This window comes from Triticum urartu, chromosome 5A, assembly GCF_056163025.1.
Source record: "Triticum urartu cultivar PI428250 chromosome 5A, HENAU_Tu73, whole genome shotgun sequence".
Lineage (NCBI taxonomy): Eukaryota > Viridiplantae > Streptophyta > Magnoliopsida > Poales > Poaceae > Triticum > Triticum urartu.
Window position 1 is genome coordinate 678288250 of NC_141877.1, and position 20643 is coordinate 678308892.

General features: G+C 43.9%; 2 pseudogenes; both read left to right on the forward strand.

The window, feature by feature from the left end:
- The first annotated feature begins 1867 nt into the window (after positions 1 to 1867).
- LOC147974060 (uncharacterized) lies at positions 1868 to 10379 on the forward strand (annotated as a pseudogene).
- Positions 10380 to 10922: 543 nt separating this feature from the next.
- On the forward strand, positions 10923 to 13112 carry LOC147974061 (uncharacterized; annotated as a pseudogene).
- The last annotated feature ends 7531 nt before the right edge of the window (positions 13113 to 20643 follow it).

The window sequence follows — 20643 nt, forward strand, 5'->3', positions numbered from 1 at the left end:
GAGCGAGGAGGGGCTGTCTGGCGGCGAGTCGAGGGAGGAGGGAGGAGGAGGGAGGTACCGAGTCCAGTGAGGAGGAGGAGTTGACGGCGACACAGAGGGAAGAGGGGTAGGCGACGGCGGCTGGCGGGGGCGACGGCGAGCGGGGGGGGGGGGGTAGAGGATGAGTGAGTGTGAGTGTGGATTGGATAGAGGAGAGCATGGGGGGGTGGGAGATAGCTAGTTTTAGCAGTAACGCTCTAAAGGCAAAGGCGCTACTGCTAAACTACCTAGCAGTAGCGCGCTCCGAATTAACGCACTGCTTCTAGAACTAGCTTCGAGGCAGGGTCGTGGGAATTATAGCAGTAGCGCGACTTAGAGGAGGCGCGCTACTGCTGCGTTTATTTCAGCAGCGAGTACTGCCGGAGCGCGGTACTGCTACATTGCAGCAGCGCCTTAATTTAAAACTCGCTGCTGGTAAGATCCTATGTATAAGCTTTTCCGTAGTAGTGGTGCCCCCTGCTCCCGTATATAAAGGAGCAAGGGGAGGCCGGCCGGCCTCTCTAGGCGCGCCAAAGGGGGCACTAGTAGAAAAGAGGGCTTTGGTTCAGGCCGGGTCAGCCCATTAGTCCAGGTTCAGTCTAGAACCGGGACCCATGGGGGCATTGGTCCCGGTTCGTGAGGCCAGGGGCCTGCCGGGCCTCGTGGGGCCATTGGTCCCAGTTCGTCATGCCCCTTTGGTCCCGGTTGGTGGGACGAATCGGGACCAATGGGCCTCGCTCCTGGCCCACCACCATTGGTCCCGGTTGGTGGCTTGAACCGGGACCACAGGCTTCCCTTTAGTCCCGGTTCATGGCACGAACCGGGACCAATGAGGTGCCTATATATACCCCTCGCCCGCGAGCAGAGCACCCCAGTGCTCTGTTTTTCTCTGGCCGGCGAGGGGAGGGATTTGTGGTGCTCTAGCTCACCTCCTATGCACATGAGGTGTTCGATGAAATGCCCGAGCCACACTAGTTAAGATTTCTCCTCTCGAAGCTCGACCTCAAAGCTCCATTTTCCTCGAGATTTGTCTAGGTTTAGCGGCCCGTCACGTCCCATTCCCATCTTCACCACCGTCGATCGCTCGCACCGATCTCGTCGCCGGCACCACCGTGGTGAGCCTCTTGTTCTTATCTTCTTTCTGAAAGAAAAAAATTCTTACTTTAGATAGGTACTTGTCTAATTTTCTTACTTTTATTATTGCTTGTTATTATATAGTGCGATGGTTTTGGTATCCGCCCCCATCGGCCCTCGTCCTGGCTATGATTCGGATGTGGTATATATTATCTTTTTATAACTATTTGGTTCATTTATTGTTTATGACAATTATGCCGACCAACGTGACATAAATTTTATTTATCTAGGAGGTAGTTGAACCGGAAATTCCAACCGACCCTATTGTCGAGAGGTTAAATTTAGTTGAAGAAGAAAACAATTACTTGAAGGAGAAAATAAAAAAATTGAGGAGGAGAAGATGATATTGGAGTTGCATATTGTGGATGTCGTCGATGATCACAAGATCAAGATGGATGCAATGCGGTTGAAGATGAGAAAGATTAGAAAATATGCCATTCATACCGAGGCTTGGTATAATTATGCCGTTGGATCAATTGTTACCTTGGTTGCGATTATGATCGCATTTGTTTTCGCATTGAAATGTTTTACATAGTTTCAATGTATGGTTTAATTAAGTAGATGCTCTGGAGAGCTATATGTTGTTAGATGAGAATTATGTATGTACTTTGGTTTTAATGTGATGATGAACTTCTATTAATTTGGTCACTTAATTATCTATTCATGATGTTCTGTAATGGTTTTTGACAAACTTAATTATATATAATGCACGCAGATGAACCGACAATGGATGTACGGTGAAAGACACACCTCTGAGTACGTTAAGGGTGTGCATGATTTTCTCAAAGTGGCTGAGGCAAAAACGCAGAATGGTTTTATGTGTTGTCCATGCCCTAAATGTGGGAATACGAAGTCTTACTCTAACCGGAAAATCCTTCACACCCACTTGCTTTACAATGGTTTCATGCCACACTATAATGTTTGGACGAGGCACGGAGAAATAGGGGTTATGATGGAAGACGGTGAAGAAGAAGAGGACGATGACAGCTATGTGCCCCCTAAATACGGTGATGCTGCAACGGGGGAAGCTACTGAAGATCAAGAGGAACCAGACGATGTGCCCAATGATGCTGCAATGGGGGAAGCTGCTGAAGATCATGAGGAACCAGACGATGTGCCTGATGATGATGATCTCCGCCGGGTCATTGTCGATGCAAGGACGCAATGCGAAAGTCAAAAGGAGAAGTTGAAGTTCGATCGCATGTTAGAGGATCACAAAAAAGGGTTGTACCCCAATTGCGAAGATGGAAACACAAAGCTCGGTACCATACTGGAATTGTTGCAGTGGAAAGCAGAGAATGCTGTGCCTGACAAAGGATTTGAGAAGCTACTGAAAATATTGAAGAAGAAGCTTCCAAAGCATAACGAATTGCCCGACAGTACATACGCAGCAAAGAAGGTCATATGCCCTCTATGATTGGGGGTGCAGAAGATACATGCATGCCCTAATGACTGCATCCTCTATCGCGGTGCGTACAAGGATCTGAACGCATGCCTGGTATGCGGTGCATTGCGGTATAAGATCAGACGAGATGACCCTGGTGATGTTGACGGCGAGCCCCCCAGGAAGAGGGTTCCTGCGAAGGTGATGTGGTATACTCCTATAATACCACGGTTGAAACGTCTGTTCAGAAACGAAGAGCATGCCAAGTTAATGCGATGGCACGGTGAGGACCGTAAGAAAGAGGCGAAGTTGAGAGCACCCGCTGACGGGTGTCAGTGGAGAAAAATCGAGAGAAAGTACTGGCCTGAGTTTGCAAGTGACCCAAGGAATGTATGGTTTGGTTTAAGCGCAGATGGCATTAATCCTTTCGGGGAGCAGAGCAGCAATCACAGCACCTGGCCCGTGACTCTATGTATGTATAACCTTCCTCCTTGGATGTGCATGAAGCGGAAGTTAATTATGATGCCAATTCTCATCCAAGGCCCTAAGCAACCCAGCAACAACATTGATGTGTTCCTAAGGCCATTAGTTGAAGAACTTTTACAGCTGTGGAATGGAAACGGTGTACGTACGTAGGATGAGCACAAACAGGAGGAATTTAACCTGCACGCATTGCCGTTTGTAACCATCAAAGATTGGCCCTCTCTCAGTAACCTTTCAGGACAGACAAACAAGGGATACCACACATGCACACACTGTTTAGAAGAAACTGAAAGTATATACCTGGACAAATGCAGGAAGAATATGTACCTAGGCCATCGTCGATTTCTTCCGACCAACCATCAGTGTCGAAAGAAAGGCAAGCATTTCAAAGGCGAGGCAGATCACCGGAAGAAGCCCGCCATGCGTACCGGTGATCACGTACTTGCTATGGTCAATGATTTACACGTAATCTTTAGAAAGGGTCCCAGCAGACTAGCTGTTCCGAATGACGCTGAGGGATACGCACCCATGTGGAAGAAGAAATCTATATTTTGGGACCTACCCTATTGGAAAGACCTAGAGGTCCGCTCTTTAATCGACGTGATGCACGTGAAGAAGAACCTTTGCGTGAACCTGCTAGGCTTCTTGGGCGTGTATGAGAAGACAAAAGATACACCTGAGGCACGGGAGGACCTGCAACGTTTGCACAAAAAAGACGGCATGCCTCCGAAGCAGTATAAAGGTCCTGCCAGCTACGCTCTTACGAAAGAAGAGAAAGAAATCTTCTTTGAATGCCTGCTCAGTATGAAGGTCACGACTGGCTTCTCATCGAATATAAAGGGAATAATAAATATGCTAGAGAAAAAGTTCCAGAACGTAAAGTCTCATGACTGCCACGTGATTATGACGCAATTGCTTCCGGCTGCATTGAGGGGGCTTCTACCGGAAAACGCTTATTTGGACATCTTGTTTGGGCTACTGGATTTATGTTCTTAATTTCCTGGCGGGGGTATTGGCAGGAATTAATTGAGACTTTAGCATGGGCTCATGAACGCACACCTTTAGCTAATTTAATTCGCTGGAGAGATAAGCCCGTGGCTCTTTCCATTGTGCAAGCAAGATTGGTTGGATTAGCTCACTTTTCCGTGGGTTATATATTCACTTATGCAGCTTTTCGATTAGCCATTGTGAAGCTATGTGCATTCCTCAATGCAATCTCTCAGAAGGTGATCGATCCAGAAATCGTACCAAGGCTAAGGAGTGATGTGGCACAATCTCTTGTCAGTTTCGACCTGGTGTTCCCACCATCCTTCTTCAATATCATGACGCACGTCCTAGTTCATCTAGTTGACGAGATTGTCATTCTGGGGCCCGTATTTCTACACAATATGTTCCCCTTTGAGAGGTTCATGGGAGTCCTAAAGAAATATGTCCATAACCGCGCTATGCCAGAAGGAAGCATCTCCATGGGCCATCAAACAGAGGATGCCATTGGGTTTTGTGTTGACTTCATTCCTGGCCTTAAGAAGATATGTCTCCCTAAATCGCGGTATGAGGGGAGACTGACTGGAAAAGGCACGCTGGGAGGGGCCTCAATAATATGCAGGGACGGATATTCTTGGTCTCAAGCACACTACACAATTCTACAGAACTCTACCTTGGTGACCCCGTATGTTAATGAAAACAAGAATAGTCTGCGCTCCAAACACCCGGAGCAGTGCGACGACTGGATCACATGTGAACACATTAGGACTTTCAGCAGTTGGTTGGAAACACATCTCAGAGGTGACAACACTGTTTGTGATGAGCTGTACTTGTTGTCCAGGGGACCATCTTTGACTGTATTGACTTATAAAGGATACGAGATAAATGGGAATACATTTTACACGATCACCCAAGATCAAAAGAGCACCAACCAAAACAACGGTGTCCGCTTTGATGCAGAAACCGAGAGGGGAAAGGACACATATTATGGTTACATAGTGGACATATGGGAACTTGACTACGGACATGATTTTAAGGTCCCTTTGTTTAAGTGCAAATGGGTCAATCTGTTAGGAGGCGGGGTACAGGTAGACCCACAGTATGGAATGACAACAGTGGATCTGAAAAATCTTGGGTACACTGATGAACCGTTCGTCCTAGCTAATGATGTGGCACAGGTTATCTATGTGAAGGACATGTCTACCAAACCGAGAAAAAGTAAAGATAAGGAAGCGAATACATCATACGATGAGACAAAGCGCCACATAGTTCTTTCAGGAAAAAGGGACATCGTGGGAGTGGAGGGCAAGACAGACATGTCTGAAGATTATGAAAAGTTTCATGAAATTCCTCCCTTCAAAGTCAAGGCTGACCCAAGCATCCTAATAAACGACGAAGATTATCCATGGTTATGTCGCAATAAGCAAATGATACAAGCGAAGAAAAAGTGAAGACTTTCTCCCGCAACTATTATGATGATACCATGCCAACTTTGTAATAGACGAGTATGATACCATTGTCCGTTTTGTACATGCCCATGCTATGTGGGTGAAATTATGATACCATGCCAACTTTTAACTTTTTCAGAGTTCCTTTGAAATGCTTTAATGTCTTATGGTTCGGCCCTCGTAATACCATTATTCAAATTTGAAAATTAATGGCACTAACAGAAAGTTTATAATTTTTCTAAAACTAATGGCACTAACAGAAAGTTTATAATTTTTCTGACCTAAAAGAAAAAAGAATTAAAAAATAAAGTAAAAAACAAAATAAAATAAATAATGCAAAAAACAAAACAAAAAAACTAGAAAAAACTAATTTTATAGTAAAGTTAATCACAAACTTGTAATTCACACAAATTTCAAAGAATTCAAATTTTAACTACTTAAATTTGAAAACTAATGGCACTAACAGAAAGTTTATAATTTTTCTAAAACTAATGGCACTAACAGAAAGTTTATAATTTTTCTGACCTAAAAGCAAAAAGTATTAAAAAATAAAGCAAAAATGAAAGAAAATAAATAATGCAAAAACAAAACAAAAAAACTGGAAAAAACTATTTTATAATAAAGTTAATCACAAACTTGTGATTCACACAAATATCAAAGAATTCAAATTTTAACTATTCAAATTTGAAAACTAATGGCACTAACAGAAAGTTTATAATTATTGTGACCTAAAATAAAAATAATTAAAAATAAACTTTAATAAAATAAATAAAAATAAAAACAATAAGTATTTTGTTGTAAGTAGAAACAAAATAAAATAAATAAAGCAACAAAAAAAAATGCCACCTACTAGGCCCCCACGGCCTGAATATGACTAGAAACCCTACCATGGGCTAGGATTCAGGCCCGCAGGTGGCCCAGTAGGCCCACATGCACACATCATATGGTTAGGCCCGAAAGCCTAGAATTGAGAGGATCTCGAGAGGGTGGGCGCAACAGCGCTTATAAACCACTCTCGAGCTCTCTCAGCTAGCGAGGTGGTACTAAACTTTTGATGCGGGGCAGCACAAGGCCTTTGGTCCCGGTTGCTACCACCAACCGGGACTAAAGGGGGCATTGGTCCCGGTTCGTGGCACCAACCGGGACCAATGCTCCTCGCCCCTGGCCCATGACCATTAGTCCTAGTTTGTGCCACAAACCGGGACTAAAGGGTTGGTCCTCGTTGCGGGCCAAGTTTAGTCCGACCTCGCCAACCGAAGGGGGCTCACACCGGTTTATAAGCCCTTCCCTGTCTGCCTTGTTGAGCTCCTCTCAAAGTGAAAATAGATGCCCTTATAGAGAAAAGTTTAACCTAAATTCAGAGTGAATTTCTCTGAAATTCATAGAAATTTACGATGAATTTAGGTTGAATTTTCTCTATAAGCGCATCTATGCTCATTTTTAGTAAGTTAATCACAAACTTGTGATTCACACAAATTTCAAACAATTCAAATTTTAACTATTCAAATTTGAAAACTAATGGCACTAACAAAAAGTTTATAATTTTTCTAAAACTAATGGCACTAACAGAAAGTTTATAATTTTGCTAACCTAAAAGCAAAAAGAATTAAAAATTAAAGCAAAAAACAAAAGAAAATAAGTAATGCAAAAAACAAAACAAAAAAACTGGAAAAAAACTATTTTTATAGTAAAGTTAATCACAAACTTGTGATTCACACAAATTTCATACAATTCAAATTTTAACTATTCAAATTTGAAAACTAATGGCACTAATAGAAAGTTTATAATTTTTCTAAAACTAATGGCACTAACAGAAAGTTTATAATTTTGCTGACCTAAAAGCAAAAAGAATTAAAAAAGCAAAAAAAACAACAAAAAATAAATAATGCAAAAAAACAAAAAATGGAAAAAACTATTTTTATAGTAAAGTTAATCACAAACTTGTGATTCACACAAATTTCAAAGAATTCAAATTTTAACTATTCAAATTTGAAAACTAATGGCACTAACAGAAAGTTTATAATTTTTCTGACCTAAAAGCAAAAAGAATTAAAAAATAAAGCAAGAAACAAAAGAAAATAAATAATGCAAAAAACAAAACAAAAAAAACTGGAAAAAATAAAAATAGCAACATTAAGTATTTTGTTGTAAGTAGAAACAAAATAAAATAAATAAAGCAACAAAGAAAACAAAAAAAACAAAAAAGTGCCACCTACTGGGCCCCCACGGCGTGAATATGACTAGAAACCTTACCATGGGCCAGGATTCAGGCCCGCAGGAGGCCCAGTACGCCCACAGGCAGATAAAGTGATTTTAGGACCGTATGCCTGCATGTGAGAGGAGCTCGAAGTGGTTAGCGCAGCAGCGCTTATAAACCACTGTCGAAGCCTCTCGGCTAGCGAGGTGGGACTAAACATCCCACCGCACCGCGCCAGTTCCAGCACAGGGCCTTTGGTCCCGGTTGGTGCCACCAACCAGGACTAAAGGGGTGCATTGGTACCGGTTCGTGGCATCAACCGGGACCAATGCCACCCTTTAGTCCCGGTTGGTGCTAAACCGGGACCAAAGGCCGCCGCTTCCTGCCCTTTGGGCTGCTGAAAAGAGGCCTTTGGTCCCGGTTGGTGGCACCAACTGGGACTAAAGGGGGGCATTGGTCCCGGTTGATGCCACGAACCGGGACCAAAGCCTTTTCTATATAACCAAACGCTTAGGAAATTTCCCCCACCCGCCATTCTTCTCTCCAACGCCGCCAGGCTGCTGCGCTGCTCCTCGACGCCGGCCCCTGCCCCGACGTCGCCGTCGCCTCCCCTAGCCGCCCGAGGTCGCCGTCGCCGCCCACTCGCCGTCGCTCGTGCCCTCGCCCGACGCCGTCGCCGCTCGCCGCCCTGCCCCGACGCACGTCGCGCCCCCGCCCGCGTGCCCCTGTCGTCGCCGTCGCCCTGTCCCGCCCCCTTCCTCGCCGGCCGTTGCCCCTGCCCCGTCGCCATCCTCGCCGCCGAACACGCGCCCCCTGCCCAATCGCCGTCCTCGCCGCCGAACCCGCGCCCCTGCCCCTCCCTTGGTCCGGCCGGCGCCGCCCCTCCCCTGTTCCTTTTTTTTCATATATTATATGCTTGTTTTTTTCAGATTATATATATATGTATATATGTGAGTATATGTATTGTTTATGTTGCTTCTTTTCAGATTTTTTTTCATATATATGATGATTTGTATTTTGCTTTTTTATAAAAATGTATATATGTTTGTATGTTCTCTGTGTATATATGTTCATATATGCAAAAGTTAGATTTATATATTTAGAAAAGGATTATCTGTATATGTTCTCTGATTTAGTACATTTTAGGTTAGTTTCATTTTTAGAAAAGTTTTATATATTTAGGAGAGGAAAAAGGAAAATAAGAAGAGGAAAAAGGAGAAGAAGAGGAGCGGAAGAAAAGGAACAGGAGAAGAAGAGGAGAGGAATAAAAGGAAGATGAGAAGAAGAAAGGAATAGAGGAGAAGAAGAAAAAAAAAGAAATTTTCTATTTTTCTTCTTCTCTTCTATTCCTTTCTTCCTCTCCTCTTTTTTCTTCTTCTTTTTTTCCTTCGATCTTCTCCTCTATTCCTTTCTTCTTCACCTCTTTTCATTTCTTCTTCGTCTTCTTATTTTCTATCGGGTCTATCGTCGTCGATATACCCCGTGTCCCAATAACTTTAACATGAGGGGGGGGGTCGACCTACCCCCTCCCCGATAATATTATTTTCCCATGTATGTATGCAAAAGTTACATTTTTAGAAAAGTTTTATATATCTAGCTAGGAAAGGAAGAAGAAGAAAAAGAATGAGAGGAAAAAGGAAAATAAGAAGAGGAAGAAAGGAGAAGAAGAGGAGAGGAAGAAGAGGAGAAATAAATAAGAAGAAGAAAAAAGAAGAAAAAGAAGAGGAGAAGAAGAAAGGAATAGAGGAGAAGAAGAGAAAATAGTATTCTCCTCTATTTCTTTCTTCTTATCCTCTTTTTTTCTTCTTTTTTTCTTTGATCTTCTCCTCTATTAATATCTTCTTCGTCTTCTTATTTTTTATCAGATATGTCGTTGTCGATATACCCCGTGTCCCGATAACTTCAACACGAAGGGGGGGGGGTTCGACCTACCCCCCTGCCTGATAATATTATTTTCCCATGTATGTATGCAAAAGTTACATTTTTAGAAAAGTTTTATATATCTAGCTAGGAAAGGAAGAAGAAGAAAAAGAATGAGAGGAAAAAGGAAAATAAGAAGAGGAAGAAAGGAGAAGAAGAGGAAAGGAAGAAGAGGAGAAATAAATAAGAAGAAGAAAAAAGAAGAAAAAGAAGAGGAGAATAAGAAAGGAATAGAGGAGAAGAAGAGAAAATAGAATATTCTATTTTCTCTTCTTCTCCTCTATTTCTTTCTTCTTCTCCTCTTCTTCTCCTCTTTTTTTCTTCAATCTTCTCCTCTATTAATATCTTCTTCTCCTCTTTTAATTTCTTCTTCGTCTTCTTATTTTTTATCGGATATGTCGTTGTCAATATACCCCGTGTCCCGATAACTTCAACACGAGGGGGGGGGTTCGACCTACCCCCTCCCCGATAACATTATTTTCCCATGTATGTATGTCGTCGTTGTCGTTATAACCCCCTCCCGGATAACTTCGACCATGATAACTTATACCACGGGAGCACCCCCCAGCCCTCTCGCTCGACCAAAATTCTCGAGGACACCCAAACCCTAGAAAAAAACGATGTCGGTCTCCTACCCCCTCCAGCCGCGCCCCTACCCTTGAAGCATTGCCGAGGCCACCCCAAACCCGGAATAAGCTAGGTCTACGTTTGCCACAAATATATCCACATGCTGTCATGTTTGTGTAATAATTGCCATGTTGTAATATTTGCAGAAACAATGGAGTTTGGACGAGACAAGGAACAAGAATAGGTGTTGGGGGACATAATCTTAGCCGGAGGTGATGTCATGTCGTATCTTAACGACAATGATGGTCTGGAAGCAGAACAGGGTGAAGAAGAAGCAGGCTACGGTGATCGAAGAATGGAGGAGGAAAGACATGATTATGATGGCTCCGGTGACCCAATGCTGGTGCAAGAAGGAGCCCGTTGTGACGGCTCCGGTGACCGAACAGAGTCCGGCCAGGTAAATATATTAGTTAAGCCTGTGATGACTAGCTAATTGATGCATTCCGGATCGAGCATATTAATTAACTCTCGTATAATTCTTCTTTTTTATCCCTCCGGATCGAGCATAACTTCGGTAAAGAGATGAGGCCCGAAGAAAAAGTTGCGCTCGGATGAAAGGTTTGAGATCACAGAAATTGTGCGCGATGGCATGCCGATTGAACCCATTCGGACAAAGGAAGCATTTGCTGCTCAGTGCGGGGTTCTTGTTATGGACAAGATCCCGATCAGCATCCAGCAATGGTGTAAGCCTAAGAACGAAGACCCTGAGGTGTCTTATGTCAATGATATGCAGAAAGATGATCTTTGGACTGAGCAGAAGGCAAATTTCACCCTACCGTCAGAGGAGGATCCGGAGAAGCCAGTTAAAGAGCAATTAATCAAGTCTCATGCTCTTAAGAAGATGGCAGACCTATTCAGGAGGTGGAAGAATGAGCTGAAAACGTTTGTCGACAAAGAAAAGACACCAGAATTCATCGGCATATATGAGAAGATCAGAGATCACTGGCCCACATTTGTGGCCTACAAGACATCGAAAAAGAGTAAGAAGATGTCGATGACAAACAAGAAAAATGCTGCAAAGAAGAAGCTTCACCATCGCACGGGGTCAGGTGGCTACCTCAAAGCCCGGCCTAAGTGGGCCAAGGCTGAGAATGATCTGCTTGATAAAGGGATCGAACCAGAGACAATGAACTGGCCAGACCGTTGCCAGACTTGGTTCTTCGGGGCTGGCAGAACCTTGGACCCTGTATCAGGGAAATGTGTTTGGACGGACGAGCAAATGAACATACCCATCAAGAAGCTAAAGCACTATATCGATGCAGCGCAGCAAGGGACGTTCGTTCAAGACAGAGAGAACGACGAGCTCACAATGGCTCTCGGGAATCCTGAGCACCCTGGACGGACACGAGGCAAGCCAGGCTCCATTCCGTGGAATGCTGGTTTTCCGGACGCAGGCGGTTACAAATGCCAGGAGAGGAGAAAAAAAGTGGAGCATGCCCAAATTCAGATGCTGCACGAAAGGGTTCAAGCGCTAGAGGAACGAGAAGTTGCTCGCAGCGAGCGACTTGCCGAAACTACCCCCGAAGCTACCCCGCCATCTCAGCGGAGAAGAAGCGTGGCTTCCACCGAGCTGCTTCAGCGAGAGCATGTCTTGACGGCTTCTGCTAGCTACCCCGTGGATGCTATCACGGAGTCTCAACATTGCCACCTTATGACGCAATGGCAGAACTTCAAAGTCAAGGCGGTTGTCGGCTCTGTTCGACCTACTGAACCCGGCGCAACTTTTCACTGTAGTCCGATTCCAGAAGGATATGCCAGGGTGACGGTGGACGAAATAACGGAGGGATTTGAGGACCTCCAGCTTGACTACCCTACCGGTGAAGGGGAGACTCGGCTGGGTTCTTGTCTATTGACTCCATGCCTATGGCGGAAGGAGCTCATCGAGCTTCTGAACTGGATGCCTCCTCCTCCTCCTCCTCCGGCGAGTCAGGGCACTCCGCCTCCTCCTCCGGCGAGTGATCAGGGCACTCAGCCTCCTTCTCCGGCGCGTGGCGGCACTCCGCCTCCTTCTCCGCCTGCGCCGGCGCGCCCGAGCAGCCAACCTCCTCCTTCTCCGCCTCGTCGGCAAGGACAGAAGAGACCCGCCACCGCTCCGGCTGCTCCGGCGCGTCGTAGTCCTTCTCCTCCGCCTCGTAAGCAAGGAAAGAAGACAGCTGCAGCCACTCCGTATGCTCTGCCGGCGTGTAGCAGTACAACCAGAGGCGGGAGGCAATACAGATTCGGTCCTTCTCTCAAGACTCTAGAGAAGTTACCATACGAGAGGACCCCGGAGGAGAACGCCAAGATCGTGCGAGCCGAAGTGAGGAACTTCTTTGAAGGGGTGAAAGCAAAGAAAAATCCACCTCCGGAGGAGAAGGTAGATCCGGTGAAAGCGAAGCGCACTCTAGTTGCCCTGAAAAAACCAGCAAAGTCTCCGCCGAAAGGCAACTATTACCGCATTATTGCAAAGTCATTTGTCAAAGCAGAGCGTTCAGGAAGTACTGTTAGTGATCAAAGGTTAAAAGAACGACGACCTGGGAAAAAAATTCCCCAGCTCGGCGAACAAGCGAACCAATCGTGCCCCCCGCTCAAGGTGCCTACTAATGATCCGAGGATGGTGCCCGGTTATAGCAATCTTGGTGATTACCTGCCCGACAATGTACATTATGAGTTCTTGGAGGTGGAGGAACACAAATACGAGTAAGGGAAGCCTCTCGTCAAAGATGAAAGATCTCTAACAATGATGATGCGAAGATTCCATGATTGGTACATGAAAACCTGCAGAGAGTCTGGGGGGAGGAATACTTTGACGCTGAGAGTTAGAGAGGAGCATGACCTCGTTGGAATTGAACTGTTGAATGTTCCATTTGAGGAGTTCTTCCAATTTTTCAATCAAAAGGCCCTCGATAAAGCAACGGTCACTTGATACTGTCTGTAAGTAGTACTACTTCTGTCATTAAGTCTCTCTATATAGGTCAGCTCTTTCATTGCATGTATTTATAATTATCCTCACTATATTATGCAGATTGAAGATCGCCAAATTGAAGAAAAGACAAATAGGTGATATTTGGTTCATTAACAGAAATCTCATAGATGCAACTGAGGTTAAATATCGTGCCGAAGATACCGAGGCCAACTTGCTACGATCGTTGGTAATAAATGAAAACAAAGATATAATACTCTTTCCTTACAACTTCAAGTGTGTGTTACTGTCTTGTGCATATTCGGTTTCCCTTATTTGTCCAGGTTATAGTAATGTAATTGATGAGTTATGCATGTGTGCGCACGTTCCACTATATTCTCCTAGAGATTAAGCTTGAGCAGGGACTAGTAACCATCTTAGACTCGAGACGAAAAGATCCCCAGGACTATGCGGACATGACTCAAATGCTCGAGAAGTAAGTTAAATCGATCATTATCCACCATATCAGCAACTTTGTTCATTTCCTGATATATCAAGTAATTGTTTTCTTTGTCTGGCAGGGTTTGGAGAAAAGTCACCAAAAAAGCTCCGGGACTGCCGAAGAAGCTGCAATTTAGACACCCGAAAGTAAGTACTATAGTAACATGTTCTGCACATCTCCTAGTGATTCAAGCGCTAGTTTCATCAATACCATTTGGCATGCTTGCTTATCAGTTTGATTGACCTCTATTTCTTGTAAAGTGGTTGTGGCAGGAACAAGGGAATGATTTCTGTGGATACTATGTTTGCGAGTCCATCAACCACACGACCTGTGAACGAGGGTACTCTGACGAACAATATGAAGTGTGTAAGAAATAATATTCACAATTTTATTTTATTATCATCATTTGTGTTGAGTTTCATTTATTCATATATATATATATATATATGTATTGACCCCCTTGTTCAAATTAGATGTTTCGGATGCGGGATGAACTCCTAGCACCAGATCGTATGCGAGCAATTCAAGAGGAATTGGCGGCATTCTTCCTTGACCACGTGATCGCTGAAGACGGAGAATACTGTGTGGACCCTGTGTTCATATATAATTAGGAGATTTTATTGTAATAGATAAATATTGTATATATGTAGCCGGTAGTGTCGGATATATATACGAGAACTTGTTGTTCGACCAATCTCTCGGGGAAGGAGAGGTGGTCGATATCACTTCTTTCTGTACGCATATGTTCATGACGATCTTCTGTTTCCTTTATTTGCTTACTAGCTAGCGTGTCTAGTCCTCTCTATATATACGTATATATAGCGTCGTCCAAGTAAGGACATAAGAGAGGACACTTCTCTCTATTAATTAGCTAGCTAACACAATATATGAAACACCTAAATTAAATCCCCAAAACCCCCAACCCCCTCCCCCCCTTTCAAAAAAAAACAAAAACCCCAGCCCCTGAAATGCTGACGCGTGGATGCCTATTGGTCCCGGTTGGTGCCACCAACTAGGACCAAAGACCCTCCTGCCTGGGCTCGACGCACCGGCCACATGGAGGCCCACCTGTCCCGGTTCGTGTAAGAACCGGGACTAAAGGGTTAGGGCATTAGTAACGACCCTTTAGTCCCGGTTCACAAACCGGGACAAAAGGCCCTTATCAACCGGGATGAATGTGGTTTTTTCTACTAGTGGGGGAGGAATCCTCCTCCTAGTAGGATTATGATTCCTCCTTTCCTAGTCATACTAGGAGGGGAAGGAAGGAGAAGGGGAGGAGAAGGAAAGAGGGGGTGCAGCCCCTCCCCTAGTCCAATTCGGACTAGGACCATGGTGGCGCGTGGCTAGCCCTCATGGCTTCTCCTCTTTTTCCCTCAAAGCCCACTAAGGCCCATATGTACTCCCGTATTCCCGTAACTCCTCCGGTACTCCAAAAAATACCCGAATCACTCGGAACCTTTCCGATGTCCGAATATATCCGTCCAATATATCGATCTTTACGTCTCGACCATTTTGAGCCTCCTCGTCATGTCCACGATCTTATCCGGGACTCCTAACTACATTCGGTACATCAAATCACATAAACTAATAATACCGATCGTCACCGAATGTTAAGCGTGCGGACCCTATGGGTTCGAGAACTATGTAGACATGACCGAGACACATCTCCGGTAAATAACCAATAGCAGAACCTGGATGCTCATATTGGTTCCTACATATTCTATTAAGATCTTTATCGATCAAACCACATAACAACATACATTGTTCCCTTTGTCATCGCTATGTTACTTGCCCGAGATTCAATCGTCTGTATCCCAATACCTAGTTCAATCTCGTTAACGGCAAGTCTCTTTACTCGTTCCGTAATGCACTATCCCGCAACTAACTCATTAGCTGCATTGCTTGCAAGGTTTATAGTGATGTGCACTACCGAGAGGGCCCAGAGATGCCTCTCCGACAATCGGAGTGAAAAATCCTAATATCGATCTATGCCAACTCAACAAGTACCATCGGAGACACCTGTAGAGCACCTTTATAATCACCCAGTTACGTTGTGACGTTTGGTAGCACACAAAGTGTTCCTCCGGTATTCGGGAGTTGCATAATCTCATAGTCATAGGAACATGTATAAGTCATGAAGAAAGCAATAGCAACAAACTAAATGATCATCGTGCTAAGCTAACGGAATGGGTCAAGTCAATCACATCATTCTCTAATGATGTGATCCCGTTAATCAAATGACAACTCATGTCTATGGCTAGGAAACTTAACCATCTTTGATTCAACGAGCTAGTCAAGTAGAGGCATACTAGTGACACTCTGTTTGTCTATGTATTCACACATGTACTAAGTTTCCGGTTAATACAATTCTAGCATGAATAATAAACATTTATCATGATATAAGGAAATAAATAATAACTTTATTATTGCCTCTAAGGCATATTTCCTTCAAACCAATCATACATAAAAGAATTCAGAGAAGATTCAAATATTGTTCATAGATAATCTTGATCATAAACCCACAATTCATTGGATCTCGACAAACACACCGCAAAAAGAGTTACATCGAATAGATCTCCAAGAAGATCGAGGAGAACTTTGTATTGAGATCCAAAGAGAGAGAAGAAGCCATCTAGCTAATAACTATGGACCCGAAGGTCTGTGGTAAACTACTCACACATCATTGGAGAGGCTATGGTTTTAATGTAGAAGCCCTCCATGATCGATTCCCCCTCTGGCGGAGCGTCGGAAAAGGCCCCAAAATGGGATCTCACGGGTACAGAAGGTTGCGGCGGTGGAAATAGGGTTTCGTGTTGCTCCTGGATAGTTCCGGGGTACGTAGGTATATATAGGAGGAAGAAGTAGGTCGGTGGAGCCACGAGGGGCCCATGAGGGTGGGGGCATGCCCAGGGGTGCAGGCGCGCCTCCCTGCCTCATGGCCTTCTCGATGATTTCTTGACTTACACTCCAAGTCCTCTTGATCACATTTTTTCCAAAAATAACTTTCCGTTTGGACTCCGTTTGATATTCCTTTTCTATGAAACACTGAAATAGGCAAAAAAGCAGCAATTTGCACTGGCCTTGGGTTAGTAGGTTAGTCGCAAAATAATATAAAAGTGTATAATAAAGCTCATTAAACATCCAGAACAGAATATATAATAGCATGGAACAATAAAAAATTATAGATACGTTGGAGACGTATCACGTCATAATCCCCAATCTTCTTACGTCCCACGGCAGCATCTTTCGGCTCACTTGCCCCTACACGTCACAGCAGAATGGCCGCGCCGAGCACGTCATCAGCACTCTTAATGACTACGTCCGCACGTTGCTCTTCCACTCTAGCGTGCCTCCTCGGTTCTGGCCGGATGCCCTCGCAACCGCCAGTCTTCTCATTAACATTCGCCCATATCGTCCATGCTAGAACTACTCCCCTCACCAGCTCCTCTTTGGCGCGGTTCCGTCTTATGATGGTCTTCGCATTTTCGGGTGTCTCTGTTACCCTAGCACTGCGTCCACCACTCCTCACAAACTCGCTCCCTGGTCGCTTCCTTGTATATTCCTTGGTTATCCCTGAAGGAAATATGCCCTAGAGGCAATAACAAAGTTGTTATTTTATATTTCCTTATATCATGATAAATGTTTATTATTAATGCTAGAATTGTATTAACCGGAAACTTGATACATGTGTGAATACATAGATAAACAGAGTGTCATTAGTATGCCTCTACTTGACTAGCTCGTTGAATCAAAGATCGTTAAGCTAGGCATATAGTGCTCAAGTAGTGAATCCACCCGGATCCCAAGGTATATCAAAGCCAATTTTAATTAAAAATGATTTGTAATTTAGCAGTGAGCAAAAATTAACATATATCATGTAACAACAAAGTCTAACTCTCTTCCTATGCATCGGCATGTCATAAAAGAACAATTCTTGCACACATAGTAAAGGCCAATGCATAGTATAAATAGTTTCTTGCAATTTTATCATGTGGGAAACATAGAGAGGTGGATATATAGTTCCTCTCTCATAATAATTTCAAGTAGGAGCAGCAAGCACATGCATATTGTATTCATGAAAATCATCATGTGCAACGGTATAAGGCAACCCATCAATATAATCCTTAATAATGGTAAATTTCTCCGATATAGTGTAGTTGGGAGAATTCAAAAAGATAATAGGACTATCATGCGTGGGTGCAATAGCAACAATTTCATGTTTAACATAAGGAACTATAGCAGGTTCATCTCCATAAGCATAATTCATATTGGCATCTTGGCCACAAGCATAGCAAGCATCATCAAAAAGGGATATTTCAAAAGAATCAACGGGATCATAGGAATTATCATAGCATTCATCCTTCGGTAAGCATGAAGGGGAATTAAACAATGTATGAGTTGAAGAGTTACTCTCATTAGAAGGTGGGCACGGGTGATCAATCTGCTCTTCCTCCTTTTGTTCTTCGCTCTCCTCCTCATCTTTTTCATCTAATGATCTCACAGTTTCATCGACTTCTTCTTCCATAGATTCCTGCAAAATATTAGTCTCTTCTTGGACAGCGGAGACTTTCTTAATAAGCGCATTAATATAGGAATTATATTCATAATTATCATAGCAATATTTTAGGATAGCTAAATTTTCAGGCCTATAAACATCATCATCAAAAGCTTCATACTTTTCAAACAAAGATTCAATTTCATAAGCACCCTTAAAAGCAACAAATTCTTCTATTTGTTCCACATCATAGTAATCATATATACCATTAGCATAAGAGGCTAAGGTTTCATTATCATTAAATTTACATGAAAAGGGAAGGTGTGGAGCCTTCATCCTAGAGCAACAAGTATAATCATATTTCAAGCATAGTTGCCTAGCATACCAATACAATATATAAATTTGATCCCATAATAGTTTCCCTTTTTGAATCAAGCGATAGTCCCTAAAGTATTCACGTTGATCCAACGTTACTCCCATTACCAGATTGAATGAGGTTTTCTCAGGATTATCAAAGTGGTACATAATATTTTTCACATATTGAGCATTGAGGGTTTTAGGAGGTTCCTCGTCTCCATGAGCAGCAAGTACACCTAATTTTTTTGGTATTTCATGTTCCATATCCATAATTAAAGATAGAGAACAACTAAGAACAGCAAATAAAAATTACTTAGTGATAAAGCAAACAAGCACACACGAGAATATTCACCCCACGCTATTGCTCCCCGGCAACGACGCCAGAAGAAGGTCTTGATAACCCACAAGTATAGGGGATCGCAACAGTTTTCGATAAGTAAGAGTGTCGAACCCAACGTGGAGCTAAAGGCAGAACAAATATTCCGTCAAGTTCTATCGACCACCGATACAACTCTACGCACGCTTGACGTTTGCTTTACCTAGAACAAGTATGAAACTAGAAGTACTTTGTAGGTGTTGTTGGATAGGTTTCAAGATAATAAAGATTACGTAAATAAAAACTAGGGGCTGTTTAGATAAAGAAACAATAAAGTAAATATAGCGAGTGTGGAAAAGCGGTGGTAGGAGTTGCGAAATTGTCCCTAAGCAATTGACTACTTTACTAGACCGATAGCAAGTATTATGAGGGAGAGACCACTGCTAGCATGTCATCCCTGACTTGGAATTCTATGCACTTATGATTGGAACTATTAGCAAGCGTCCGCAACTACTAACGTTCATTAAGGTAAAACCCAACCATAGAATTAAGATATATTGGTCCCCCTTCAATCATGTATGCATCAATTTCTATGCTAGGTTGAAGCTTCTGTCACTCTTGCCCTCCAATACATAGTCCTATCAACATACAACTAACCCTATGGTGTGATCCACGCGCGCGCTCATATGATGGGCACCAAAGGCAGCAACATAACCACAAGCAAATTAAATCAATCATAGCAATTCATCAACCACCGATAGGACAACGAAAATCTACTCATACATCATAGGATGGCAACACATCATTGGATAATAATATGAAGCATAACGCACCATGTTCAAGTAGAGGGTACAACGGGTTGCGGGAGAGTGGACCGCTGTAGATAGAGGGGGGAAGTTGATGGAGATGTTGGTGAAGATGGCGGAGGTGTTGGTGTAGCTCGCGGTGATGATGATGATGGCCACGGCAGCGTTCCGGCGCCACCGGAAGAGAAGGGGAGAGGGGGCCCCTTCGTCTTCTTCTTCCTTGACCTCCTCCCTAGATGGGAGAAGGGTTTCCCTCTGGTCCTTGGCCTCCATGGCGTGGGAGGGGTGAGAGCCCCTCCGAGATTGGATCTGTCTCTCTGTCTCTCTCTGTTTCTGCGTTCTCACATTCTACCGTTTCTTATATTCCCAGAGATCCATAACTCCGATTGGGCTGAAATTTTAACACGATCTCTACCCGGATATTAAATTTCCTGCGGAGAAAGAAGGGCACCAACCGCCTTACGGGGTGGCCACACGGGTCAGGGGCGCGCCTGCCCCCTGCCTCGTGGCCCCCTCGGGCACCGTGTCGCGTGGATTTTTCTTCCCAAAAATCATATATATTCCAAAAAAATCTCCGTCAGTTTTTATCCCGTTTGGACTCCGTTTGATATGGATATTCTGCAAAACAAAAAACATGCAACAAACAGGAACCGACGCTGAGCACTGGATCAATATGTTAGTCCCAAAAATAGTATAAAAAGTTGCCAAAAGTATATAAAAGTTGTAGAATATTGGCATGGAACAATCAAAAATTATAGATACGACGGAGACGTATCAGCGCTCACCAAGGGCCGGCCGGCCTCCCCCTTGATCCTTTATACACGGGGGTAGGGGCACCCTAGAACACACAGCAGACATTGATCTTAGCCGTGTGCGGTGCCCCCTCCACCATAATCCACCTCGGTCATATCGTTGCAATGCTTAGGCGAAGCCCTACGCCGGTAGCTTCATCATCACCGTCATCACGTCGTCGTGCTGATGAAGCTCTCCCTCAACACTCCGCTGGATCGCGAGTTTGTGGGCCGTCACCGAGTCGAACGTGTGCATATCACGGAGGTGCCGTACTTTCGGTACTAGGATCGGGCGATCGT